Here is a 15,672-nt window from a genome sequence, read left to right as displayed (position 1 = left end):
AGACCGTTTTATTTATCTCGTACTCTATCGGCCGGCTCTTTCGCTCCTTTTTCCCTCAGATTTTTATTTCCTTCTGCCTTTCCTCTTCCTTTCGTTTGCGCTCTGTCTCTTTTCCGTCGCCTGCGTGCACCGTTCTGTCTCTCTTCTCTCTCCTCCACCTTTTTCTTTCACCGAGATCAACTCTCTTTCCCTCCCGTTCCCTCTCTTTTACTCTGCTTCCAGCTACGAGAGCTTTGCGCGTCTCGGGGAACGTGTATTCACGAATCGAGCTCTCTTTCTTGACGTGCCCGTGCCCACCGCCGAACGCAGCCGTGCGTTTTCTTCTCGAGTCGTTCCAACGGCTTTTCTCCCAGTCGCAGTTTCGTTTCCTCTCTTCGTGTCCTACCCATTTTTCTTTTTTTTTTTTTGTCGCTTTCCTGCCAGTTATTCAATACAACAGAGGGGAAGTATCGTTATCGGTAGTAATTCGACACCTCCGACGTTTCTCTATGCTTTCCAATGCCCCGTGAGTTTACAAATACGAAGAAATGTTACGATATTCTACGCGTATACGTATATGTATGTTCGCCTCTGTTTTGGTCTGTATCTCGAGTGTGATTTATCGTACGATCGCGAAAGTTGGATGACTTGTATATAAGGCATCGATTCCATTAAATTTGTTAAAAATATTTAACTAGAAGAGATTATCGCCATAGGGAGTGTCTTATTTTGTTTTGTAACTTGGTTGCGAGTTTGGTTGCGAGGGGGAGTTCTTCGACGTTAACGAATCAAATTCGTTACGTTTTAATACCGGGAAAGTTCCGCAAGAACGTTTTCCAGCTTCTTTTTTCTCTCTCGAGGCTCCAACGATCGTTCCCGTTTCATGTCCGTTCGTTCTTTCCTCCATTTTCGTCCCACCATGCGTCCCAGTCGCTACATGTGCTCCATCCTTATCAAAACAATACATATGTTACGCTGTAAGTCTACGCTCCGGCAACTATGAATATCAATTAGCGATTTTATAAATTATTCAGCCAACTCCGGAACAATCGTCGAGCCAACATGAATTCCCCCGCTATGCCTTCCTCCATAATTGACAAATCCAAATAAATGCGACGAATAGTTAAGACATCATTATTTCTTGGACACTCGAGTCTACGAGGAAGTCCTTGTAAGAAAGATGCTCCTTTCGGAAGGGTAAATCCGACGAAGCAACTTTTCCTTCATTTTCGTTGAATTCGTTTGTTTTGGAAGCATCAAGGTCGCCATGAAAATATTAGGTTGTCCCGAAAGTTTTTTTCGCGAGTTGCACTCGATTATTTTATGTGGTCGTGTTTACATAAATAGACAATCTATCGGGTTGTCCGGAACCCCGATCGGTTAACACCCGATCTTCAGAATTAATGTTTTGATTCCATATCGAAAATCCCTGTTATACGTGTAACGTGTTAAACAACTGTTCTCAGCTGAATTATTATAAACAATCTACCATTACTCCCGTTCGTTAGCCATTATCCGAATAATGGCTGACTCACGCTATCCGGCGGACAATCGTCCGTCGAAACATTCTTCAATGGATTTCGCGTGTAGGTATTTACATTGCCCGTCACCATTCCGGCTGGCGGTCCCTTTGAAGATTGTCTTGACGAATGGTCGATGGACGGTTGGCTGACGGAGAGTGTGAATCAGCCTCAAGATTGTGCCCAACGCTAATGCGAACCAACTTCGATTAATGTGAAACAGTTATCATCGTCTTCGAGTATCCGATTAGGTGGCATTTTATTTGGAATAATTGACAACAAATGTTTTCGAATCCACAGACTGTAAAGTAATTTACAGCAGCGAGCAAAAAGGAGAGGTCCCGAATTTTAACCATTTCGTCCACGGTGTTTTCGCGTAGTTGTGATTATCGCATTGCGAACTCGGTGGTGCGTTGACGTCTCCATAAATAAAAAGAACGTCTCTCGGCCGCGTTCTGAGCTTTTTGCTCGCCGTACCATAATCCCAAGTTGACTAAAATTCCGTTTAGCTTTGACCTTTCGAAACGAAACAAAAGGAAAAGCATTCGTTCTTCCCTTTGATCTCTATTAACGGTAAAACTATCGAGCCAGTCGATTCGACCCTTATACTACGTCGGTTCAGATGTTTATTTCTTGCTGCTTTAAAATTGCTACGTAAATATTTCCTGCGCGAATATCCGCTCTTTATTTGTTGTCGATTTTTAAAGCCAGTCTTTTTAAACGTAACGGCGATCGTTACTTGGCACGTTTAAGCACCTCATTAGCGAAAATTTCTAATCAAAGATCAAAAGCATAGTCGGAGACCATTGTAACATCATTGGTGGTGGCCGAATGTAACGTTACGACCGACCGCAGCTGATACGATTTATTGATCGTTCATATACTTGTGCGTAGCGATGGCCGTTTGAATCTATTCGTGTGTAGCCTATAAATTATTTATACATGTTTCATTAACGAATAACTAACTTTGTCGATGGTCGAAACATTCGTTCCTAGTAATGTAGCAGTAATAATAATAATAATACTTTATTTACGGGCAAACCTGCCCTTGATCTCAAATACAATATAACATGACCGCAAGAAAAAACAAAACAAAGATGGAGACGAATACGGTATCACTATGATGTAACGTGTTCAACCTTGATTGCGCCTCTGCAAAATTGCAACTACTGACCTTTTAAAAGCTAAAGACGAGCCACGAAAGAGATCGACAGACATATTAAGGCTATTAGCCATCGCACATATTCTTGTGACACAATTTTGTTTTGCAATTGAGGTACGATATGGATCTAAGTAAAGAATATCACTGTTTCGAAGTCGTCTGCTTGGAGTATTGAATTTCAAAAGTTCCAGTATTCTGGAACGTACAATTTTACTATCGACTATTTTAAAAAGTACTATCTTATAAGAAACGTGCTTTAAGCAGTGCGGGGGAAAACCTTAGGCTTCGAATAAATCCGAAGTTTGCCGATATGTTGGTCTCGTTTCCTCTTTTAAACATTTTCCAAAGAAGGAAACGAGACAAACATATCGGCAAACTTCGGATTTATTCGAGGTCTAGGGTTTTGCCCATCTCTGGCCGTAAGAATTTATGTTGAACACACTCAATCATTTTCGTAAGGCCAATTTGTAATGGATTCCAGATTTGAGAAGCATATTCAAGATGCGATAGAACCAGCGAGGAGTAAAGAATTTTAAATGTCCGAGGGTGTACCTGGTATAAACTGCTCTTTGTAGACAACTGTGATACTTCTTAAAAAATCGCTCCAAAACCGCACATTTTACTGTATTAAATATAGAGTTTCTCCCAGCTTCGTTCACAGCGTTTGTCGTACGAGTTTTACTTTGCCAAAAATTCCAATGCTCGGTTACTCCAACAGCGGCGACAATTAACGCGAGTTAGGCGAGAATTGGAAAATATCCGATTCGGTTTATCGGAACGTTTCCGATCGTACGTCGCAATGCGTCTCGTTTGAGATGGTAATGGATGTTAATAACCACCATCGGTGCACGGACTCGTACGTGGTAAACGATAGCGGGGTTACACATTCGGGGGTTTCTGTCTGGTTGCGTGCACAACCTTGGCAGACCGAATGGACGTCAGTGGTAGTTGATAGAAGTGGAGGTGGTGACGAGATGACGGTGAGGGTTCAAGTAGAAAGGGAATAGAGTTCAGAAGCGGTCGCTTTGATGTAGACACGCTCCACACTCCTTCACGCCAATAAACCTCTATGGTTAAGGTTTCTTCAAGCTTTCTTGATATTGTCATCCTTGCCTTTGGTCTTCCGCGTACAATGGAACATCGGTTACTCGAGATGTTTCTCACTCCTTTCTTTTTTTTTCTATCTCTTTTTCTTTTTAATTTTGCTGGTTTATAGAGGGGGACCGAGAACAAGTATCCAGGCGCGTTTTTCTTTTCTTTCTCTTTTTTCTTTATCTTATCCGTAGCTTTTAGGGGCGAAACCAGCCCTCGAATAATAGCGGTCGTTTCCATGTTTCTGCTAACAGTTTGAAAACTAGATTACCGCGATCGGTTACGTATTCTTATCGACGCGTTATCGAGCGACGCGTGTAAATATACGTACAAATATACGTACAAATATACGTATCCTGGAATAAAATGAGTTAGAGATAAATTAAATTATTATTTATTTAATATTTTCAAAACTACTCTTTAAATAAATACGCGGAAGGGAAAAATTTTATTCGATTTAAATAATTTCATAATTTTCACATTCGAACTTTTTCCACAGTTTTATTTCCCCTTTTTCCCCAGACAGCTACCAGACCACAGTTCGAGAATTCTATAGACGTCGGTTTAAATAAAATGATTGTATTTTTAACTCGGTTCGCATTATTTCGCGTTACCAGTTGAACGTAACAAGAAACGAACCGGTATCGCGCCCGGTAACACTGCGGGAACACCGTCTTCCTGACCCTTCGTTTGTCGCATTTAACAAGCTTCTTTGAACGACAACCCTTCCCCTTCTGCAATTATCGGCAATAAAGCGAAAGCTTTTACCAGTCACTCGGGGCACACGCGAGTAGGGGCGAAGTGTACAAAAATAAGAGTTAAGAATAACAGAAGACGAGAAGGAGCCAGGCGACGGAAGGGACGTTACAGGCGAAAGCTTTGTAAAGTCAAAGAACATCGATTTAGAGATTCTCGTAAGGGGACTCTTTGATATCAAAATGAGAGAACGCGGAGTGCCCCTGTGCTTTAACCACACCGAGCACGTGGTATCAAACGGCACGATCACAAATGGTGCCGCCCACTCCTTTCGATCTTCGGCTCACGCTAGGGGATTCCCACAACCGTGTGTGCCGCTACACAGGGGGTTGGCTTCTCATGCGTTGCTCCCTTTTATATAGGGTGGCTCACTTAACCCTATGACCTGAAATAATTGTTTAAATCCTCCAATCATTGTTTCAAAGGACTGCCTTCTGTTTGATTTCAAAGAACGTTTGACGCCGACAGTTCCATTCTTTTGTAACGTTACTTCTGCGTGCGGGCCACGCGAGTCACCTATCGCCACCGGAACGACGAGCTATTCCAACGATTTTATCGAGAGGTAAAATCCTTGAAAAGACGATCCTTTTACAGATTTCAAGGGCAAAGCTTTTAGACGAACTCGTATTTCGAATATCAAAGGTTATAAATAACGTCTTTACGCATATTATCGCATATATTTCTTCCCTTCGGTAACCTTCTGTATTCCATCAATTAACGCATTAAACGCCACGTCACCCACGTATGGGTGACGGAGCTTTTTATTAAAGGACTAATTATTGATGAAAGCAGGTCTGGATAGTATTCGTTAATTTTGATGAGAATTAAAAAATAAGTAATACGACAAATATTAGATTCTATAGTTTCTAATTGTATCGAGACGAAATTTTAGTTCCGTGAAGACTTCCATGCGAATGAGTGTGGCAATCAACGTGTTATAAGGAGGTATTATCGTCTAGAAGTTTTTTTTTTCAGTAATTCTTAGGAATTAATTTTGCAAAATTAAGGTTTAATTTTCCCGGAAAATTGTCAACTAAAATATGAGAGCAGGGTAAAACCAGAAGTCAGTCGGTCCAATAGTTTTTGAAAAAAAACGTGCGCCCGACTCGAAAAATGTCGTTTCGAGAAAAACGCGTTTAAAGTTTGCTATACATTTACCACTGATACTGGTGAACAGCCTTTAAGCCTCTGCAACTATGAGAACTCTACGAATTTCAAATTAATATTTTAGAGGCATTTTCTCAAAACCCCAAACGATAAGAAAATGCAAAAAAAAAGAAATCGAATTTTTGAACTTTCTAGACGATAATACCCCGTTAAAAATTCAACGAGTAAACATCGGTTCGCAATTTAAAGCTCTTTAATCTATCGCCCAGTAAATGTTTATTTCAGAAATTCTCTCGTTTTAAAGGGGCTTATCAAAAACGTTCGCTAACCATTGACCAAACGAACCGCGAAACAAATTAACAATTAGTCGGTCGATCGTTATGAGCCGAATGGAACGGAGAAGCACGATGGCGAATGACACGATTCGATTATGAAATTGAAGTTCTGGTAACCCGAAAAGGGAAATTTGCGACTCGAGCGAAAAAATGGTTGTCGATGGTGTTTCATACGGCGCTTTGAAGTTTGCAGAAATCGCAATTTAATCCACTTTTTTTGTAGATTGCACGCTACGCCCCGAGTGTCTTCCAGGTATCGGTCGAAAGGGATACGTTATTTCGTTAAATGATAGGTTCATAGCGCGAGAGCACCGGTGTTTGCGTAGTAATTTCAGCGAAACGAGTAGTTTAGCGTGCGACGCACGTGTTGAATCGTGTCTCGCATGCCTGTATCAAAGCTGAACAGGGTAAAAGGCGAAATAAACGCGAAACATATTATGATAAGAGTAAAAGAAAGCGCGATAGCACTAGAGCGGGAGTGGGTGGGTGAGGGGTGGGGATGGGTGAAGAAGCACAAGTGAAAGAAGATAAAAGGGGCGCCGAAATGGTACCGCGTTTGATCCATCGTCTCCTTGTCTGTGTGCAATAATTGTCTCTATTGTCTGTAAGCACTGTTCTCGCTGGTTTTCTCCCCACCATTCCCGTCCAGTTCTCGTTCCTCTACCACCACCGCGAACTCTTTTGTCATTCAGTTTCTCGGTGTCGTTGCGTTGCTTGTTTCAATTTGTGTGTCAATCTCTTACGCGGCTAAGAGGGCACCTGGTATCACCGGTATTGGTACCAACCTCGTTCCCGTAGTACTCCAAAACAGAATATATCTACATGCAATTATACATGCGACGCGAGATGATGACGAGAAAAATTTTAAGGAGCAAACACGCCGTATGCGGAGAAGTGTTTCCGGTTCCCGTATAATTCGCGCCACGATGGAACAAGTATTCCTCGTCGGATATTCCTCGAAAATATGCGACAACAAAGTTGCGTCGCGCGACGGATTCGTCTTTGAACAATTCTATCGCGAGAAATATCCGCGGGTTCCTCCGTGGTTTCGATCGGAGAGAATTTTTTTAAAAATCTCTGCTTTCCCAACGTTTCAGTGTATCGATTCTCCTAGAATGAAACGTTTAACGCCATCATTCGCGCGTCCTTGCATAAAATGAATAGCGCGTCTGCATTTAAATAAGAGTAAGGAGTCATTTTAAATGAACACCACCGGAAGAAATTTTAATAGTAGAAAATTATACATACTTATTCATCCCGAGATCACTATTCGGTTCGTGCGTTCTATGATATCAATAGCGATACAAGGTACATTTGACATGAAAAAAAAATAGACCCGGTAGAACCTCCGTTAAACGTTATAATTTAATTTCAATGGAAATTATACGATATAACTGTAATGAAAATCGTGTACGAAATCCTCTTCGGTGAGCACGTTTTTGTAATTAGTTTGGCATCGATCGTATCGAAGTTCGCGTGCATTCGGGTGTTGGGATTGTTTTCGCCCTTCCATCGAAACCCATTTCGGGGCCTCTTGTAACGTCATATGGTGTTTTCGCACATGTTATTCGAGACTGCACATGCCGATTGAGATTCGTTGCTCGTAATTGAGGTATCGATGAAACGTGAAACGGATGGCATAAGGTCCAATTATGTCGGGGTATTATTAACCGGGTAGGAGAAACGATGTTAAAGTTACTGCTCGTACGCAAAATTCATTTGATCTATTGGGTTGTCCCGAAAGTTTCTTTCGCGAGTTCCACTCAATTATTTCATGTTGTCGTGTTTCTATAAATAGACTATCTAATTTCATAGATATTCATAGATATTCAAACAGTAATGGAGCAAAATGAATCGCGCACGATTCAGTAATGTAACATAAAAACATAAAATATCGCGCATGTATTATTTATTAGTAAAGCGAAAGAAACTTTTGGAACAACCTAATATCTTACTTTTTCGATTATTACGATTTTTACAGTTTGTTTTTTCTATTTTGGGAGCTAGGAGATCTGGAATTCAGATTCCATATTTCGATGAAAATTTCACGATCGGGATTCGTCGATTCGCGATCGATGTATGAAGATCGATGAGCATCGAAGGGAAATTGAACGGTAAAATCGAGAAGGGACGGGGCTCGGTCGAGTCTAGTTACGCGTAGTAGTAAGGGGGAGAAAGGGGTGTGGAAAGAGGGGGAGTATGTCTGTATTGTCGCGAATGAGACGAAGGGGGAGAGAAGAAAGCGAAAAAGATAAACAGAGTCCATTAGGCCGTGCATGCGACGGGCAAAGAGCGCAGACAATGAGGGTCAAAGGCGCCACTTCTCTTGCCACGTTTTTAGCTGGGCGATCTTCATTCTTTGAGGACTTTGTTCCGCTACCGTGGACCCCCGGGAAATTCTCTCCGTCCGAAGAGGCCGATCAAACAGTCATGAGTATTACCTTTCAGGAAGCTCCGTCGCGTATCGTCTTTATCCGCTTACCAGAGGAACGATATACCCACGGCGCGCGGCGTGCGCGAACCTCTTTTGCATAACCGTTCTTTCCAATCGCGGTAACTGATTTTTCATGCGGACAGGATTCGATTAACCTTACGACGCCGTGCGTCGTTCGCGATTGCAACCGTGGAACAGATGTCGACGTCGCCAGACGTCGATCGGTAGGGATGCCCAACACGTGTAACAATATAGGAACGTGTCCCTCGGTTGAACTTTGACCATACTCCTCGTCGTATTTATTAAAAGAGAACTCCCTTCTTTTTTATCAATTTAGAGATTAGAGATCAGATTATGGTCTCTTTTTGCAGCGAAAGTAATCAACACACTTACGTCCAAGATTCTGTTAAATTTACAACAGACCTAGTCAATGTGCGTTTCATCGTTTGCAACAACATGCACCACATCGAATCACATTTTACACGGAAAAATCAAATACATTTTCGTCCGTCTTTTCCGACGAAGAAGAAATAGAATTGAACACATTTAATGTTACTTTTTCGATACTATTGGGTTGTCCCGGAAAGTCCGTGCCGATTTTTGGATAGGTGGTGCAGGTCTGAATATGTCGAAATGGCCGAAAACGAATAACCTATATATGTACCTATATGTATATGTAACCTTAAAAGGTAGAAAGGTGTGGAACAAAATGGTACCCGTGTAATTCGATGAATATACATATAAATAAATGTATACTATAATTCAAATGTGCCTTTGAAGTTTTCTTAAAAATTGCCACGAACTTTCTGGACAATCTAATAGTTCTTCGTCGTTTCGTTGCGGCGTGTTCGTCTTTGTTAATTTTTCCTCGGGGTCAGGTTGTGAAACAGCCTCGGTCGCTCAACCTCGCCCTATAAAGATGTTAAATAATTAAAAATAATAATATACCGTCTTCAATGTTCGCGATACGCCGTATAAAATCAATGCGGTTTCCCTGGCTCGGTGGAAAGCGGAGAAAACGTGTCCGTGTGTTCGACTTGACACACATACACGTCTCGGAACCATATAATCGCGTATGCAAGTGGACACGGTGTGGTGGTCAATCTGTTAAAAGTATTTAAATACCGTTCAAGTCACAGCCGGCTACGAAATACTGTTTCGCGATCGCAAAAGGGAGAAAATACAAGAAAGAAAAATGATTTCCATCCAGGTTAGGAATACGCGCAGTCATTGAATTATGCGCATACCGAAGCGTGGTTTAAATACATCGGCGCTTCCCGCTCGTGTGCGCGCATTAAATAAAATATCACCACCACCAGCCCTTGGGATATTTTCCCGGGATATTTCTAAGAAGCGTGTATACGCGTACATTCGATAAGGAAAGGTACGAGAAACTATGATCGTATGTTGTTTTCTTCTTCTTCTTCTTCTTCTTCTTCTTTTATTATTATTTTTTAATTTTTTTTTGTTTTTTTTTGTTTTTGTTTTTTTGAATGACGACTCCGCGGCATGTTCGAGCGAAACGAATCGCGCTCTCGGCACGGTTCTATCCCTCGGGCTTGTACAACGATCCCGTTAACGAACGACGCCATTAAGGGCGCATTAACATATAATTTTCCGCGAGAAATTATAGGCGACTCGGCTGAGTTGGCTCGCACGGTGTTTATTATACACATCCAAGAGCAACAGAGTGCCCAGGCGTGCACCGTCGATCGAAGCAGTACTGTGGCAAGATGAGAGAGAAGGGAGATTTTAACTGGCGCGATGTGTTGGTGCATTCATGCGAATCCATATTGAGAGGCCAGAACACGCGCGAGCGTGTGTTGGGATCGCGTGCGGCGGCGAGATCAAACGGAGATTCTCCTTCTCTTATACCCTCTCATCGTAATTCTCCCTCTTCTTTCCCCTCTCCCTCGGTTTGTCATCTGTCCTCTAGCTCCCTCTCGCTCCCGACTCTCCCGTCGCGGCGCAAGTGGTACCGATGCATTGCTATATAGTTTCTCACATTTGCCCACAAATGGTCTTTTCGTAACTCGTCTTTCTCTAGCCCAGCCCCGACCGTTTCGCGGCGTTCTCCTTCTCCTTCTCTTTTCGTTCATAATTTCCTGTTCCGCTCGCGGCCTACAACATTTTCTTTTTTTCTTCTTTCCCATCATCATCATAAATAATTTAATCTGCATCGACTCCTGCCACGAATTAAGAGAATTAAACGAACAGGAACCTCGCACGACTAAGATAGTCGTTTTGTTTATCCTTTTTTCCAGGGCAGGGATAAAAAGTAATTGAAACACGAAAATAATGGACGAATTGATTCTCGATAACAGTCGGAGACAGCAATACGCGACGAATAATGAAAATAATAAAAACAATCGTTTCTATAACGAAAATATTAATTTTTTATTTCAACGAATAAAGGATAAAAAAAATTGCGCCCCTTTTATTCGTTATTCAAAACAACATTGTTCCCCTGCGGTTTATTGGTAATATCGACAGAGCGAGAAGCGTTATTCAGTTTTTTTTCATTATTCAAACGTTATAGGCATCGTTAAAAATTTTTTTTCTTCCACCGGCAGAGAACGGAAAAATAAAAGTCCGTAGTCAGTTGTTCAACGTAAAACGTCACGGCAGATTTGTGGTTAAAATTGCCGGGTAGGATAAATCAGTGGCTTAGCTTGTAATTTACTTGAAGGCACGTTAGTAGTCGCTTGGCAGTGACTTCAATCGAATTTCATTGAACACATTTCATTTTCTTTATTTTTCGTGCTTTGTAAATGTAGATCTTCGAGCGTGACGCTGAACACTCAATTTAATTATCGAATCGAAGTTTTACGAATTAAAATGTTTTCCCACATTCGGATACAAGGTTTATATTAGATTGTCCTAAAAGTTTCTTTCGTGAGTTGCATTCAATTATTTTCTGTGGCAGTGTTTATGTATTAGGTTGTCCCAAAAGTTTCTTTCGCTTGATTAATAAGTAATACACGGACAATATTTTATGTTTTATGTTACATTACTGAATTGTGCACGATTCATTTTGCTTCATTACTGTTACAACATGAATATCTATGAAATTAGATTGTCTATTTATAGAAACACGACCACATAAAGTAATTGAGTGCAACTCGCGAAAGAAACTTTCGGGACAACTTAATAAATAGACAATCTAATTTCTTAGACATTGATGCTGTAACGGTAATGAAGCGAAATGAATCGTACACGATTCAGCAATGCAACGTAAAACATAAAATATTGCGTATATATGAATTATTAATAAAACGAAAGAAACATTCGTGACAACCTAATACAAGAGCGTATTGTTCGACACGTTTATTAACTTGAATAGGTTTCGTTCGACAAAGTAAATTGACGTTGAAACTTGAAAGTTTTCGTACACTTTGTTGCGTACACTTTGTTGTTACGAACGAGTATAACAATTATTCTCAGAAAATGAATTAGGTAAAGGATTAATCCGCGACGTCTATCAGCAGTAGTGAAGTTGAGAAACGCTAGATGGCGCACCAGTGCCGATACGTGTTTCTAATGCAAACAACCAATTTCATAGGCGAAAATATTTCGCTAAATTGCATTATTATAATATCATAATTAATATTACGTTTACGTTACAATTTAACGTTAATCTTCGTATCATCTTTGAGAATCGTTGTCCACGTCGAATGCTCGGAAAGAACGTCTACGTGTAACATAACCGAAGACGACCGATACATGTTGCTTTCGAATGAGCAAAATACGAATCAGTTTTTTTACTTTGCAATTAGATTTTGTTTAATTCGGTTTCATTGCCAAACGTCTGTACACCGAAGAAACCAAGATATCTGTAAAATCTTGAAAGCTCCATCGACGCCCGAGTCCGGCGTTATTTCGTTGGAGTTTCATCGCGAGTGATTTTTACGTTTCGAAATCGGTTTGTTCTCGTCGTTGAGGCAAACCACTCCGTTCGAATTGATGGAAATTCTCGTATTTCCGTAAGAGTTTTAAAGTATGGATAGGTATATATAGCTCAGAATTTGCCCTTATACCTGGACCCTACCACTTTTTTGTCCTGCGTCCACCATAGCCGCGGTGGGACGAAGGAAGGGAACCATGTAAGAGAAAGAGGGAGAGGCGGCTGCTGCCGTAAGGGAGGTGTGGCAGAGTAAGAAGAAAAGAAGACGAAGAAGGACGGTGTAAGAGCGCGGTGGAAAGGGAGGGAGAGAGATAATGCTCGCTCTCCCTTGGCTCTACGGTCACTGTGTAAGTTTCAGTCTTACCGTGTACGTTGTATGGGGCACAGGTCTTCCTCGGCATCCTTTGTCGTATTCACATTCAACCGAGCCGTTGCTTCAGCCCCTGTTTTTGTGCTCGTTTCGCTGATTCGTTACGAACGAAAAGATTTCACGGAATAAAGTTTCAAGCGGCGATCGAAACGTACGCGTCTGATCGACGAAAAATATTTTTTTATAATCGAATATACGATCCAGCTACGTGCTCGACCCGCTGACATTTCGTCGAGCCACTACAATACCGTGCAAACTCGCGAGAACAAATGCTCGGCGTCTTATTTATTCAATCTTTCAGAAAACACTTGATCCATCGATCGTGCCATTGATCGCGCGCGATTTCTCTCGAATAACGTTCGATCGCGTTTCTTCCCCGAATACGATGTAAATCAATTTTAAATTTCAACTATGCCGATGTGGACAGTGGTAATGATACGAGGTTCGATTAACTCACGCTACGAAAACAACGTTTCGCGACGTGCTTTATGGACTTAACGCGAACGAAAATGTTTTTGGAAACGCAAATACGATCTCTACGATTTCTACAACCTCTGTACACCGTGAAGTTTGTGGTTTTTTTGTCAGCCGAACTCTCAGCTGTAATATTTACAAAGCCGAGGCTGACCAGACATAACCTCGTCGATACTTGTGTACCTAGTTCTGTTGGACGAAACAACGCTTCGTCCACGTAAGATTTCGTTTTAATGGGGACTCCTTGAACGAGAGGATTATTTGGTGGCTGTTTCGTCGTAGAATTGGAAACATTTTTTGTAAAAATTTAGCGTGTTTGCGCGATCGTAGTACGACGAACTCAGCATGGCAAACGGTTTCCAAGAAACGCCTCGTGTACTGCTTCACTTATTCAATGAGATGGGCGACTGTAAACAAAACGAGAGTCGGTGTAAAAACGCATTGAGACTAACTAGCAAAAACGTGCGGAGTGCTCGACGTCTTGGACGGTTTTATCTGGAAAATCCTATTTCCGAGACTTCCTACGGACGGTGCGATCATCTGAAAACTATAGTTCCTGTGCGATTAATCCAATCGTTTCGTGTGTGAACTCCAATTGTGATTCTTCTCCTACGAAAGGAACTATCGATTCTTGGATCGAGCATGACGTATCTTTGTTCAATTTTAACGTTATTTTGTATGCGAACAATATACACGAAACATCGAAGTTAATATCTAGTGATAAACAATTTTAAATATATATACTTATACCTGTGAACATTTATAGTGTCGCTTAAACAAATTTTCGCCTTGGAGGCATGTAAAATACATAGTTAAATGAAACGAGAATATGAAGAGTGACCAACGAAGAAAACGCATCGATGTATCGCTACGGAATCGAGGTATTAATTTAACGGAAATTTAAAATGTTGGTAATAACAAGACGACTGGTGACGTTCGTGATGACATTTGTATTTCTGCTCTACCTTTTCTATTTTTTCAGAATGTTTAACATCTACTATCACACACGGACTAACGAGCTTCGATGTTGAGGATTTCTTTGTAGTTCTTATATTATTGCAGAATTGGAACGAACGACAGATTAATTACAACAAAGAAATTTCGTTAGGACAGAGATAGGAAGTTGTCGAAAGTATATAACGTTTTGGAGTACCGAGATTAAGATTCCGACTAAGAAAATAAACGTATAAAAATTGCGCTGTTCGATCGAATAATTATCATAAATTGTCCGGTTGCTCGGATAGAATTTGATTAGATCGTTGATAGTGGTAGATTCGGTAAGTTAGTCGTCCCCGGTTTCGAGAGTATACGATTTTATTGGATCGAAATAACGTCGAAGAATCCGAAGCACATATTTGATTCGTGGGACGAATGAAGGTCAATCGGAATTGAGAAGAGAAAGGCGGGGCGACGAAGAATCTTGACACGTCAGTGAACATTCTCCTAAGTCGATGGTCGATGGTCGAGGGCCGGCGGTCGTGACGGTCGACGACCGACGGTCGGTGTAGCTGCCGGCCGAGCGGTCCCTTAGAAGTTTCTTTGAAAGATTCGCAGCTCGCGAGGCATAATACCACTACATAAAGTCATCTGGCGATAACGGTGACACGCCTTTGACCGTTTCCGCTCGGTCTTTCACCAACAAATCCTTGTCGGTGCTTCAAAAGACTTTAGAAGCCGTGTTTATGGCTCGATCGGGATCATTTCCGTTACGGGCTGATAACACTCCCTTTATTATTTAATTGATAATCGTAGCTGCCCGTGATGGACATTCGATACCGGCACAGCCTTCATCGTATCGTATCTTTCAAACGGAGTAACCGTGAGACACTGTATTAACCCTTTGCCGACGACGTCCGCTTTACGAAGACACGACGAAGTTTTCTCTGTCGAAGTCTGGGAGCGTAATATTAACTTTCTCGGGTTTACTGTATTTGGTTGTCCCGGAAAGTTCATGCCGATTTTTGGTAGCTGGTAAAGGTCTGAATATATCGGAATGGTTGAAAACAAATAACATGTGGATATCCCTTAAAAGGTGGAAAAATTGTGGAACAGAATGGTGCATATATAATTCGATAAATATATATCGAAATTCAAACGTGTCTTCGGATGTTTCTTAAAAATTGGCACGAACTTTCTGGACAACCCGATATATTCCAATGCACGTGGACTTTAAGGTTTATCTCGTAATAGGAAGTCATTCTTTTTTTTTCTTTTTTCTTTCTTTCAATAATAGATGTCACTCGCAGGTGTTTGTTTGTTTGTTTGTTTATTGGATTAAAGTGCGTACATACAAAGTTGTACTTTCCGATACTACTGTGCTGCTCTCTTTGTCCATTTTTTCTCCTAAACTTTTTACAATGGTATTACTTAATCGTTATTCTTATTGGCTTACTTTCTAATTGATATACTTCTTAAAACTAATCGCAATAAGGAATAACGAAACAATAAACTTTTTCATTTGTAAGTCGAGGTTGTCAAACTCTTTATTATATTATGTTAATAGAATTTATATAGGAACACTCGCAGGTGGTCTCCGTAG

General features: G+C 41.1%; 1 protein-coding gene across 3 annotated transcripts in view; it reads left to right on the top strand.

Moving 5' to 3' along the window:
• The window catches only part of LOC128878973 (axin), a 30,323-nt gene that overhangs the window by 924 nt on the left and 13,727 nt on the right, over positions 1-15,672 (top strand). Inside the window, exon 1 of one of the 3 annotated variants that reach the window (XM_054127681.1) lies at positions 12,693-14,014. The exons of the other annotated variants lie outside the window; for them this stretch is intronic. The gene's annotated coding sequence lies outside the window, so the exon portion shown is untranslated. Of the gene's footprint in view, positions 1-12,692; positions 14,015-15,672 lie in introns of those variants that run through there. 3 annotated transcript variants of the gene reach the window in all.

Source organism: Hylaeus volcanicus, chromosome 6 (assembly GCF_026283585.1).
Source record: "Hylaeus volcanicus isolate JK05 chromosome 6, UHH_iyHylVolc1.0_haploid, whole genome shotgun sequence".
Taxonomy (NCBI): Eukaryota; Metazoa; Arthropoda; class Insecta; order Hymenoptera; family Colletidae; genus Hylaeus; species Hylaeus volcanicus.
This window is presented reverse-complemented; position numbering and strand designations above follow the sequence as displayed.